The following is a 13,453-nucleotide window of genomic DNA, read 5'->3' as shown; positions in this document are numbered from 1 at the left end:
AAGAGCTCCAAGCATTCGTTCTCTACCTCCTTCCTCTCAGCCAAGTCTCTCATCCACACCTTGGTCGAATCTCCCCTCTTGTCCTCCTTGCCTCTCTTCTCTTTCTTCCATAAATGTCTTCAATCATTAGGTTAGATTCTGGCCATAGGATTAGAACTTTCCTCCCGAGATCAAGGGCTGAAAACCATCATGTATTTACAAGAATTTAGTCCACTTAAGTTAGCCCTTTTTGGTCAATTCCATTTGAATTGGATCCGAGAATATTCTGCTCCGTTGTTGTAGCAATGCAGCAACAACTCTACAACAAAGTTAGAGGACATGTTCTTCTATTATGAATCTTCACCTACATGTTCAAGAGAAAGAGAAACAGTCAAATTCATCCATAAAAAGAAGGGAAATTCATGCAATGGTGACAAAAATGAACTAAACAAAATGCAACATGTTAAGACTAAATAAGACAACACCTAATGAATACTATCACTAAAACAAAGACAAAATACTCCTAAATCAAGCCATCTCAAGTATAAAAGTTATAAATCTTAACTCTATTTCATAGAGTTATCACACCCCCAAACTTAAGACATTGCTTGACCTCGAGCAATAAAGACAAATGAAAACAACAACTAACTACTAATGAAAGCATGAGGAAATTAAAAGAAAAGAAAAGCAAATAACCTGGCTTAAGCATGCAATAGGATGAGTGTTAGACAGAAGTTGCCTCTCAGTCTTTTTCTAAATTTTCAGATCCAACACATCTGGCCAATAACACTTAGATGTCATACTTTACTCATCAGGATGCTCTCAAGTGTGTGTGTGAAAGTTAAGGATCTTGCCTCAGATCACCCTAGTCTAGCTGAATCATGGTCATCAAGTTTAGTTCATTGATCTAATATGTTGACCAAATGATTACCTCTCCACTAATTAGGAATCCATATCTTTTTACAACCCCAAGAACTTGTTTCATACTCTTTTGAGCATTTGACCCCCGAACTTATTATTTATGAACTTTTTTATTTTATTTTATTTTATTTTATTTTATTTTATGTTGTCATCTTGCCTTTTTACGCGAATATCGCTCATTTGTGATGAAGATACCCGGTTACTCAACAAGATCACAAACAAGAGTGCCTTGCATGCTCATATTTCGGGCCACTGTTGACGTCAAAAATACACATGGGTTACATGCATATTCCTGGTTACTAGGTTGCCCAAAACAGCGGAACATTATTCTTTTCTTTCTTTTTTTTTTTGGTGCTCATATTTCAGGCCACTGTTGACGTCAAAAATACACATGGGTTACATGCATATTCCTGGTTACTAGGCAACCCAAATCAGCGGAGCATTATTCTTTTAGGGAAGGGAAGGGGTCAAACATCAATCAATATTCACAATGCACAAAGTTCTTGGAAACAACCAAATGGGGATCCCTAATGTGTAAGTCTTGAGGTTCTCATTTAATCAATTCTAAAATCCTAAAAACTCTCACATTGATCCAGCTTTCCCCAGGTTCTCCAGAGCTTGAAACATCACTTGGTGCATCAATAGTATGGCATCACAAACATGAGTAAATGCAGACATCAGATCATTATAGCAAAATTGTGCTAAGATTTCCAACAAAACCAGAGTAAGAGGCACTGACATTCACATTCCTTAACAACCATCCAAATTTCATGAAAAGCCAGATTATCTACACAAAACATCTACCCAAAACAGCTACTCTAAAACTGGACAGCAACAAAAGAAAGCAACCACAAAAGAAAGCTGACGAAAACTAAGCAACTAGGAGCATCCATAATCATAAAGATCACATATGCAATTATTGGAAAATTGCAAAGCTTACCCCCAAACTAAAGAGGAGCAGTGTCCTCACAGCGAAAGAAAGGAAAAGAAAGTAAGGGAATCAAAAGAAAACAAAGTAAAAGAAGAGAGAGAACTTCCCTGAATAAGCTAGGCCTCATCATCATCATCTAAGGAATGGAACTCATCATCAGTAGTAGCTGCAGCAGCTGCAACTTCATCCATTGAAGCACTAGAACTAGGGTCTGTCCTGCTCTTCTTCTTCCAGGGGCCATTTCGAATGGAGTGCACAAGGTTGGCCCCTAACAACCAATATTGAAGTCAAACAAACACTAAAACAGACCTTAGCTAACAAAAACACTACAACAACTAATCAAACAAATTGTAGAAAATAAAAAAAATAAAAATAACTAATCAAACAAACACTAAAACATACCTTATCTAACAAAAACAGAGACACCATAAAAGTAGAAAACAAGAACAAACAATTAACAAACAATGAACTATAACTAAGCAAACAAAAACAAACACTAACAAACAAATTCTATGTTGTTTTAGGTGCAAATGGCAAGCACAAAAACAGAGGATATGAGCATAGGGTAACGATAATCCAGAAATGCTGTATTGGTGTGTGCAAGTGATTGTAGCTCCAAAATAACACCTAAACAAATAAGAAAAGTTGTATATACCCTAACGAAAACATACACTAAGACAGCATAAGAACAAACACATAACCCACAAACCACAAATTGAACATTCAACAAAAACACAACAAATCAGAAAGTTCAAAAATATAGAATGAAAGAAAAGAAATGGGGAGAACACTTAGCTGATGTGGTGTAGGGAAGATGGAAGGTCGAAATACCACAAAAACATGCCCGAAACCCAGTACGGCACCGGTAGTCCTCTGAGGAGTGATTCGAGGATGGAATGGGGGAAAAAGTTAGGGTTTTTGTGAAAGATGGGCTATCGGTGAAGAAAAAGATTGCTTTGGTGGGTGAATGTAGGTAAATGGAGGTGTGAAAGTCTTTGAAAAACAAAAAATGGAAGAGAAGAGGAGGATGAGTTGCAGTGGAGGAGACGATGGAGCTGTGAGAGTCGATGAAGTGAGCTGAGTGTTTTGTTGGATTTCGGTTTGAAATGAGAGGTTTTATGGGTTTGGGTTGGTATTGGTTTAGAAGGGTTTAAAAAAAATGAAATTGGTTCGAATCAGTATGGGTTCAGCATGGTCTAATAGAAGTTTGAAGTGTATTTTTGATGGGTTGGTTGGGTTTGAGATGAAACCGGGTCGGGTGAGTGGTTTAATCGTTGTTGTAGCTTTGCTGCAGCTTTGCTATAGCAACGAACACGAAATGTAAGTTTCTACAGAGAATGTAATGTGTTAACGAAACATGCAAGACCCGTAGCCGAGGATCAAAACTTTGTAGTAGCATTGTGGCCACATCGCTACTACAAAGATAGTGAAATTTGCTGGATATTGAAACATGCTCTGTTCAGCAGTTTGATTTAATGATAAGTTTGGCAAAACACCCAAGCACTCTCTTTTTGTTCCCCACACTCCCTGCACATCAAAATATACATGTTAGCAAATTATCTATCATTCATTTTTTTTTTTTTTTATTTTATTTTTATTCAACACCTAATGAACTAATAGCACACAATTAAACGAAAAATAATGAAATCTAAGTGACCTCCCTTCTTTTTAAGCCTCTTGAAGGTTGATTGAAGATTTGTCCCGCTCCAATGGTGCTCCCCAATAATGCTTGATCCACTGCATTCTCTAGTTCCCAAGGCCATTTAATGATTTCTTCTTGTGCACCTTCCATAATTGGACTCAAACTCCTCTGTTGCTTCATGTACCTGTTGCAACATTCCTCCAACCAAATTTTAAGCTTTAATACTGAAGGACTGATCCCGTTGATCTCTACTATATTCCATCCCATTGCTCTTCTACACTTCGTCAGCACGTCAAGTAGCATATCTTCTTGCTCCTTTGTTAGCAGTGCTGAAACAAAAACATGGAGTGTTTTGGCTGCATCCAAATGGGCATATTGAGAGTGTTTTGAAAGAGGTGTGAACTCTAACATAGGTGGCTCTTCAATTGATGGTTTAGGGGCTTTAGTTTCAAACTCGAGATAATACAAGAGACTCAAATCTACTCCCACTCAATGCCTTAGCTGGTCTTGCCTCTAACAAATCCATATATCTACTTGCTTCATCATCCACTTGTTCAATTTCTATTGCCAATGAAAGCTCTAGTGGGTTTTTAATATACTCTGCCTCCAACTCTTCGGAACCAGCTCTTCAAGGACATCCACAACAAAGCACTCTTCTATTGCATTTGGAGATCTAGGATTTTCTGTAGCACATGGCAATGATCCTTGAGAGCGATTACTTAAAGCACTAGCCAGCTGTCCAACTTGATTCTCCAAATTTCTCAATGAAGATGCTTGACTTTGAATCATTGCATCATTCCTTGCCATATACTCCTTCAATAAAAGCTCTATTGATGAAGAGGGTTCCATAGGTTGAATGTTCACTTGCTGTTGAGCACTTGGAAGCGGATGAGGTCGAGGCAGGATGGAAGATGGACTTGCATTCTGTCCTTGAGCATTCCAAGAGTAGTTAGGGTGCTGCCTCCAACCAAGATTATAGGTGTTGGCATATGGGTTATTGGCATTGCTGAAATTACCATCATAGTAAGCTAATTCTGGGTTAGATGGACAGCTATCAAAGACATGCTCCCCACCACAATATGTACACGAGATTGCTGTATGTTGTTGAGTTTGTACAGCTGTAGGCAAGTTTACGGATTTTAACACACTAGTTAGGGATGACACTTGTGAAGTTAAAGTTGTCACTGCATCTAACTCATAAATCCCTACCACTCTCTTATTGCAGCACCTCTCTCAGCTGGCCATTGGTAGTTGTTGTTGGCCATTCTCTCCAAGATCTCATAAGCTTCATTGTAAGACTTTGCCAATATAGCCCCATTTGCTGATGCATCCACTATGGATCGAGTTTGTCCACTTAAACCATAGTAGAAAGTCTCCATTTGAATCCAATGAGGAATACCATGGTGAGGACATTTACGCAAGAGCTCCTTAAATCTTTCCCATGCCTCATACAAAGATTCACCATCCAACTGTTGAAAACTAGTGATATCATTTCTGAACTTGGCATTCTTTGATGCAGGAAAGTACTTCATCAAGAACTTCTCTACTAAATCATTCCATGTGGCTACTGATTGTGGAGGTAAGGAGTTCAACCATGCTCTTGCTTTATCCCGCAATGAGTAAGGGAATAGCTTCAATCTCAAAGCTTCTTCAGTTGCTCCCGGTATCTTGAAAGAATCACTTACTTCCATGAAGAGTCTAAGATGGAGATGAGGATCTTCTGTTGGCATCCTACTGAACTGTCCTATAGTCTGAAGCATTTGGAACATCACGGGCTTAAGTTCAAAATGTAATGCCTGAATTTCTGGCCTTACTATACTTAGATTCAGCTCATGCAACCTTGGGACAGCATATCCTCTAATGGTCCTATCTCTATCATCACCCTCTGCTGCCATATTATTCTCATTATTATTCAACCCATATCTCATTGCTTCAGCCATTGTTTGACCTGCTGCTAAACCTCGCTACGTCCTTCTTCTAGCTCAAAATGTCCTTTCGAGTTCAAAGTCAAAGGGTATCAACTCTTGATCAGGCAGCGGACTCATACAAGGGTAAAAGCACCTGAGAATAAAAGGAAACTAATATCAAAGTAAAGAAATTTCAGTAGATAAAACAAGAACTTACTTCTACACTAATTATCAAAGACAAAATTCCCCGGCAACGGCGCCAAAAACTTGTTGCTTGTATCTCAAGATATTACGCAAGTATACGTATCGCAATCAAGTAATAAATGATAAGTACAGTATCGATCCCACGGAGAATTATATCCTTAACTTTCAATGTAAAAGTAAAATTTATTTAAATGAAATTAACAAGGTTGATTGGTACTTAACTAACTAAATACTCAAATGACAGGTAAAGAAAACTAAGGAACTAAGATGTAGATTAAGCAATGGAAGAAACTTAAATGAGTGACAAGTGTGTTAGGAATCAAGTTTCCCTTCCCCTGAATTTTATAACACAAATACTAAAGCAATACTACAACCCCAAGATAAATCAAGAACTTGGAATGAATGGCAATATGGTATTTTCCAATACACATAAGCTAGCATCCTAAATCAACATCAGCATATTCCTATGAAGAATTGAATTAAGAATGCAATTTAAACCCAATCCAATCAATGGTAATGTGAGGTAATTGGGTATTCCTACCCAACCTACTAATTAACACAACCTAATTAAAGATGATGCTAACTCACACAATTCAACAAACACCTAGACTTCATTAATTTTCCAATTAATGAAATCATAACATTCATTCAAGAAAGATCATTCAAGAACTGAAATTAGTCAATATAACATGCTGAATTCATTAACAATAAAGTGGATTGCAATAAAACTAAAGAACACATGATTAGTTACATATCAAAATTCAGGTTTAGGTACTACTATCATCCCAACACAGCTAAGATTTAGCCCATAACAGAATTCAAATGCATAAAACCAAGTTTAGTTGACATGAGACTAGAAAATAAGAAGATAGAGTTATAAAAACAAGAATAAACTAAGGCTTCAATGCTTCCACATGAGCTCCAGCTTTCTTCTTCAGCAAATCAGCAACTCCAGCAGCTCCTTGCTTCCACAAGAGCTCCAGCATTCGTTCTCTACCTCCTTCCTCTCAGCCAAGTCTCTCATCCACACCTTGGTCGAATCTCCCCTCTTGTCCTCCTTGCCTCTCTTCTCTTTCTTCCATAAATGTCTTCAATCATTAGGTTAGATTCTGGCCATAGGATTAGAACTTTCCTCCTGAGATCAAGGGCTGAAAACCATCATGTATTTACAAGAATTTAGTCCACTTAAGTTAGCCCTTTTTGGTCAATTCCATTTGAATTGGATCTGAGAATATTCTGCTCCGTTGTTGTAGCAATGCAGCAACAACTCTACAACAAAGTTAGAGGACATGTTCTTCTATTATGAATCTTCACCTACATGTTCAAGAGAAAGAGAAACAGTCAAATTCATCCATAAAAAGAAGGGAAATTCATGCAATGGTGACAAAAATGAACTAAACAAAATGCAACATGTTAAGACTAAATAAGACAACACCTAATGAATACTATCACTAAAACAAAGACAAAATACTCCTAAATCAAGCCATCTCAAGTATAAAAGTTATAAATCTTAACTCTACCTCCCCCCCCCCCCCCCCCCCCCCCCCCCCCCCCCCCCCCCCCCCCCCCCCCCCCACCCCCCCCCCGCCCCCGCCCCCCCCGCCCCCCCCCCCCCCCCCCCCCCCCCCCCCCCCCCCCCCCCCCCCCCCCGCCCCACACCACCCCACCCAACCCGCAGCGCCCCCCCCCCCCCCCCGCCCCCCCCCCCCCCCCCCCCCGCCCGCCCCCCGCCCCCGCCCGCCCGCCGGCGCCCCCCCCCCCCCCTTCCCCCCCCCCCCCCCCCCTCTTTCACCCCGGCCCCCCCCCACCCCCCCCCCCCCCCCCCCTCCCCCCCCCCCCCCCCCCCCCCAGAGACACGAATTCTTGAAGCTTCAAGGGCTTCCTTGAGGGAGGTCACTTCTTCCTCATGCTTTTCTGCAGCTCTACGGTAGCTGCAGTCAGCTGGTCTATTTCGAAATTGGCCTTGGCCAATTTCTCTTCACAAGTTTGCAGCAAGGAGCTGGTGCGACCAACACGGCTCAATGCTTCCATGTGTTGATAAAAGCTCAACACGGCATTCCCGGGGAAGATGGAAGACATCGAGAAGAAGTCATAAGAAATTATGAAAACATAAATAAGCAAGAAGACCGTTACCTTGTAGATTGACTCACAAGGGAGGTGTCATCCAGGGCTTCAAACTCCCGGCGATCGAGGGAGCAAGACCGAGAGAGCTCCACTCGCAGCTTTCTCAGGATCCCGAGTGACCCGTCGGTCATCTTCGGGGTCCACCGGGGGAGGAAGACTTCCTCACCATCCGTCGAAGCTTTGGATTTTTTGTTGGAGGGAGCATCAATTGTGTCATGCCTCCTCTTGGTTCGGACGGAGGAGGAGACGGTGGCCCTCTCCACCATTGGTTTCTTCCCTTTACCCGAAGCATCAGCTATAGGCCTGATATTCCTGATACCCCTGTAAGAGGGGTCGGGAGAGGGAAGAGAAGCCTCTTGATCTGCAGTCAAGACCCTGGGCGATCGTTGCTCGGCTGTCACAACGGCTTTAGCGGCCTTTACCCGCAGGCTTTCGGGGTTCGTTCTGGGGAGGCACCGCAAAGAAGAAGGACAAGAATCGAATTCAAGACATTTCACTTCAGCAAATCAAAGGATGATGGTTAGAAGCTCACAATGAGCCAAGCCCCAAGATCTTGTAGGATGGAGTTATACTCCATTTCATATCCATGTATCTCTTGATACCACGGAATGGATTTGATCTTCCTGATGGCCGCCTCGTCTTCTTTGGATAAGGGAAGGCCCCGGTTACTTTCGGACGAAGAAGTAAACCTCCTCCAGGTGGTCGGGAAGTTAAGATTTGATGGAGGCGCTCGACAAAAAAAATATCGTTCGCGCCATCTTTTGTGGTTAGAAGGGCAAGTTCCTTTGGCAAGGATGCTGCCCCTCCAATCAAGTTCAGCCCTATTGCGCTTGGAGAGAAAAACCCATCCGGGAGGATGGGAGATAGAAAGAACATGAAAATGTACAAAAAGAGAAAGAGATGGCGTGGTGCCAAGCTCAAAACACAAACCCAAGAAGCCGACGATGAGACGCCAGCTATTGGGAAGGAGCATTCCGGGACAAATGTTCCAGTGATTCAAAACTGCCGAAAATAAAGGATTAAAAAAGGGAAAGCGAACCCCGCTTTCCAAGTGTATCTATGTACGGAGAGAAAATTCACCCGGAAAGGATGAATCAACCCTCTCATCGGGGTGGGGAGCCCTAACCCGATATGAGGAAGGAAGGTCAAAATCTTGGACAGCGGAAAGAAGAGTTTCTCCATTATAAATGGAGGGAAGCAGAGCCGGGCCCACTATTGGACCCGGAGGTTTGAGGTTGCCTAGAGGAATCAACGATCTTGGAAGATCCAGACTCGACAAGGACAGGGGAAGTTTCGGTTTTTCTTTCAAAACCTTTTTGAGAAACTTCAGCGAACTCCTGCCAGAGGACGGTTAGGGTTTTGTTATCACTATCCGACTATTCGGGGGCAGGAGAAGCAAAAGCATCACTGCTATCACCAACATGGGGTACTAAAGAAGCCCTATCGTCCGCCATTACTCGTTTCAGTAAACTACAAAAAGAAAAGACCAAAGAAACTTACCGATTCAAGTGAGACGGAAGCTTGAGAGCAGGAAGGCGCGAAGCTGACGACAAAGGTTCAAATTCCGCATGTGAAGAATGAAACCTACGAAGACAACGAATCGCTTTTAAAACTCCCGCACGAGTGTTCGGGAATCTGAACGATCGAGATTGATGCAAAATTGACGATCAAGATTCAAAGACGTTTTGAAAGTTTGAACTCACGAATCCGAAATAGGCGTTCGGAAACCGTCGCTTGGATGACGTGAGCCACGACAGATCAACTGCAACAAAGACATGTGGCCTTACACTCACAACGCTCGAGGAAAAGTGACCACCGCATTAAATGTGATATGACATTTAATGAAGCACGCAGAGATCATCACCTGACGACGAACCCAGTTAAAAACCAAGCCCTCGGGATCGACCGAACGCTTGGTCTGGGGGGCTCGTGATATGGAGAGTTTATGATCAGGCCGGGTTCATACCTGGTCCGACCCTCGACCTCGGTCGAGACGGAGAAAACCGACTCGCTCCCGCAGCGAACCGGATCCGAAAGATGGCTTGCCGAAGAAGATAGATTATTCGGCTCGCAAGCGTGCCCTAATCTTACTTATGGATTAGGGTAATCACCCTGATGACAGCAGACTCAAACTGACGGCTGCGGATAATCATCATCAAAGGGATAACTATCACATAACCTAACAGTTATCTCAGGAGTCCTCTACTAGCCCAAACTAGTAGAAGTCTATCGTTCAACGGATCTTACTAATGAGATCCAGCGACTACCCGAAGAAGGCTCGAGTGCATCCAACGAAGGAGATTCGAAGGTACACTCTATATAAACCTCACTACCATACAAGGTGAGGGACGGATCAATCGATCAAGGAGAATACTATCTGAGACTCAGGTTCAGATACATACTGATAGACCTAAACTATCAGCGTCCTGCTATCTAGATCACCTTTCCCGTTTCTTCATTCATTAGCTCTGTGCTTCTAGCAGAGCCGTTTGTGATTAAGTTCATCAATTGACTTAGCCTTCGGAGGTGGACTCCCGACCCCAGCGGTCGGGCCACATCTGACGCTTTCGTTTTGCAGGACATCACGTGGAGATCCAAGGGCTGAGCAGATTTTGGATGCATCACATTGTAATGGGATGAGATTGGAAATATGGACGGAGCTTTCGGCCACTACTACCAAGTGCCAACGCTTGCTTGTCCACTTCTGGATAGCGAGTTTCTGCATCATTTAAAACATGACTTATATAATAGACAGGTTGTTGAATATTACCTTCTTCTTGCACGAGAACGGCGCTAACCGCAACCGATGATGCGGCCAAGTATAACTGTAGTTCCTTTTTGTTGGTCGGCATTACGAGCAAAGGTGGTCAGGATAATTTTTCTTTTAATTCTTCACATGCTCCCTGACACTCATCATTCCAGATGTTGCCTTTTTGATTCACTACCTGCTTTAAAACTTTATAAGATTGGCAGGCATTTCTCTCCTGATCTGGAGATAAATCTATTCAACGCTGCCACCCGACCAGTCAGACATTGAACTTCTCTGATGTTTCTTGGTGGTTTCATGTCCAAGATTGCTTTTATCTTCTCCGAGTTGGCTTCGATTCCTCTTTGAGACACCATGAATCCGAGGAACTTTCCAGAGGACACTCCGAAAGCGCACTTTTCAGGGTTAAGTTTCATCTTATATTTTCGAAGTACCTTGAAAACTTCTGCTAGGTTAGTCAGATGATCTTTCTCTGAGATGCTTTTCACCAGCATGTCATCTACATATACCTCCATGTTCCAGCCAATTTGATTTGTGAAGATTTTATTTACCGCTCTTTGGTATGTTGCTCCCGCATTTTTTAGACTGAAAGGCATTACTTTATAGTAATAGCTGTCCCTATCAGTCATGAATGTTGTGTGTTTTTCATCCTCAAGATGCATAAGGATCTGATTGTATCCTGAATAAGCATCCATAAAACTGACCATTTTGTGCCCAGCCGTTGCATCTATGAGAAGATCGATCCTTGGGAGTGGATAGTGATCCTTTGGACAGGCTTTGTTAAGATCTGTGTAATCAATACACATCCGCCACTTCCCGTTTGGTTTTTTGACCATCACCACATTAGCCAACCATGTTGGGTAATCGGTTCGCTTTATAAAGCCCGATTGTCTTAGTTTTTTCACCTCGGTTCAAATGGCTTCATGCTTCTCAATAGCGAAATTCTTTCTTTTTTGAACCACCCGAATGGCCTGAGGATCGATACAGAGTTTATGTTTAGCAACATTCCTGTCGATCCCTGGCATATCTTCAGCCGACCAAGCGAATACGTCAGAATTTTTATTTAGAAATTCGGTGAGTCTTGATTTGAAATCTGCCTCTTGTTCGGACCCGATCATGGTGCCCTGCTCCTTCTGGTCAGGATTGAAGTATATTTTTTCTAGCTTTTCCACAGGTTCAGCCCTTTGCAAAGTTTCTTCATCGCGATCATCCCTGACTTCAATAGTCATTGTTGAGTTCGTCCTTATCTTCTTTCGCATGTAATTGTTGTAACTTTTTCGGCTAGTTTTTTGGTCGGCCGTACATTCTCCAATTCCCTCAGTGGTCGGGAATTTTATCTTCATGTGTAACGAGGAGACCACTGCTTCGAGCACACAGAGAGTTGGTCGTCCTAGAATAGCATTGTATGTTGATAAGTCTCGTACAACCATAAAATTAGATTGTACGACCCTATCTCGTGGACTTTCTCCAATCCGCAGGTTTAATCGAATAGTACCTTTTGCTCGGGTGGACGAACCTGCGAAACCATAAAGTTGGGTTTTACATGGAACAAGCATATCCTCCCTTAACTTCATTTTTCTGAAAGCCTCCAATGATAATATATTTGCCGAGGATCCAGTATCTACTAGAACTCTATGAACTTCAGTTCCGGCCAGGATAACTTTGATTACCAGAGCATCATCATGAGGGATTGTAATGTCTTGTAGATCTTTAGAGGAAAAAGAACTGGCTCTGACGATATATATTTACTGGTTTCACTATTTCCAATATATCGTGCCTTTCTCTTTGTCTGTTGGGTTGATTCTTCTGTCGGGCCTCCAACTACAGTGTATATTGGACTTCTTTTTCTTTGATTCTCATCCGCCTCATCCGCCTCAGGTCGGCGTTTGGCCAGACTTCTTCTCTCCCCCTTATTCTCCAATCTCCCTCTTTTCCCGACGGACTTGTCTTGTGGTCGGCCTTCTTGTTTATGCTAGACGTATTTCTTCAAGTGTCCTCGTGAGATTAAATTTTCAATCTTCGTCTTTAGGTTTCTGCAATCATTCGTTCAATGACCGTGATCTGTATGATATTCACAGTACTTTCTTTTATGACGATTTCTAGGTGGTGCTCAGATTTTACTCGGCCACTTGAGAAGTCCCTGATCTTTGACTTGCATCAAGATGTCCGACATTCTTGCATTGAGTGGAAGATTGTCGACCTCTTGATTTTTCTGGGGTTCTGCTCGGCCATTCTTGGTCGAACTTATCCCTAACATCCTGGTCGGAGGTGCTCTTTCTCGATTGTTTCTTCTTTCAACCCTTGGCTCTCTCTTTCAAGATTGTAGGGTTTCCGATATCTCCGCCTGTTTATGGCATCTTTCAGATAGTTCTGCATATGTTTTTGGCATATCCAGGAGTAGTCGCTCAAGCAATCCTTCATGGGTAAGTCCCTAGTACAACGCATGGAAAGCAATTTTTTCGTCTAAGCTTTCAATTTGCATGGTAAGATTGTTGAATCATTGAAGAAAATTCCGTATGGACTCCGTTCGACCTTGTTTTATAGAAAACAAGGTATCTTCTTTCTTTTTTGTTCCCATTCCGCCTTGAAAGCGTAAAAAGAACACTTGACCTAGTTGATAAATACTTTTATTGAACCGTTTGGCAGTGCCAGGAACCAATCTAGGGCAGCACCGGTCAAAGAGGCAGGGAAACTCTGACACATAGCCGTCTCGCTGTGTTTATAAATGGATAGTGTCGATTTGTAGCGAGTGATATGATGCTTTGGGCATCGCAATATATCGAATAAGGTGAAGGTAGGGCACTTAAAGCCTTTTGGCATCTCTGCGTCGGAGATGGCTCGGATAAAAGGATCCTCCTTTAGGATAGCATATAGCTCGTCTTTGTTCGACTCCTTCAATTTCTTCAATTTCTCATCTAATTCTTTGATCTGTTTGCTCATGTGCTCTTCACGTTTACTCGGGCCGGGATCGCTCCTTT

General features: G+C 42.4%; 1 protein-coding gene and 1 non-coding gene across 2 annotated transcripts in view; both read left to right on the top strand.

The window, feature by feature from the left end:
* Positions 1–13,453, top strand: part of LOC148999224 (uncharacterized) — a 36,227-nt gene that overhangs the window by 21,387 nt on the left and 1,387 nt on the right. The window lies entirely within an intron of this gene.
* Positions 4,869–4,975, top strand: LOC148999225 (small nucleolar RNA R71). The gene has a single exon (XR_016170989.1). It is a non-coding gene; the product is annotated as a small nucleolar RNA R71 (small nucleolar RNA).

The sequence above is a fragment of the Hakea prostrata genome, unplaced genomic scaffold, assembly GCF_041222555.1.
Source record: "Hakea prostrata isolate BN-2017 unplaced genomic scaffold, UWA_Hpros_2 contig_22, whole genome shotgun sequence".
NCBI classification, from domain to species: Eukaryota; Viridiplantae; Streptophyta; class Magnoliopsida; order Proteales; family Proteaceae; genus Hakea; species Hakea prostrata.
Note: the sequence above shows the minus strand (reverse complement) of the source record. Positions and strands in the feature narration are given on the sequence as shown.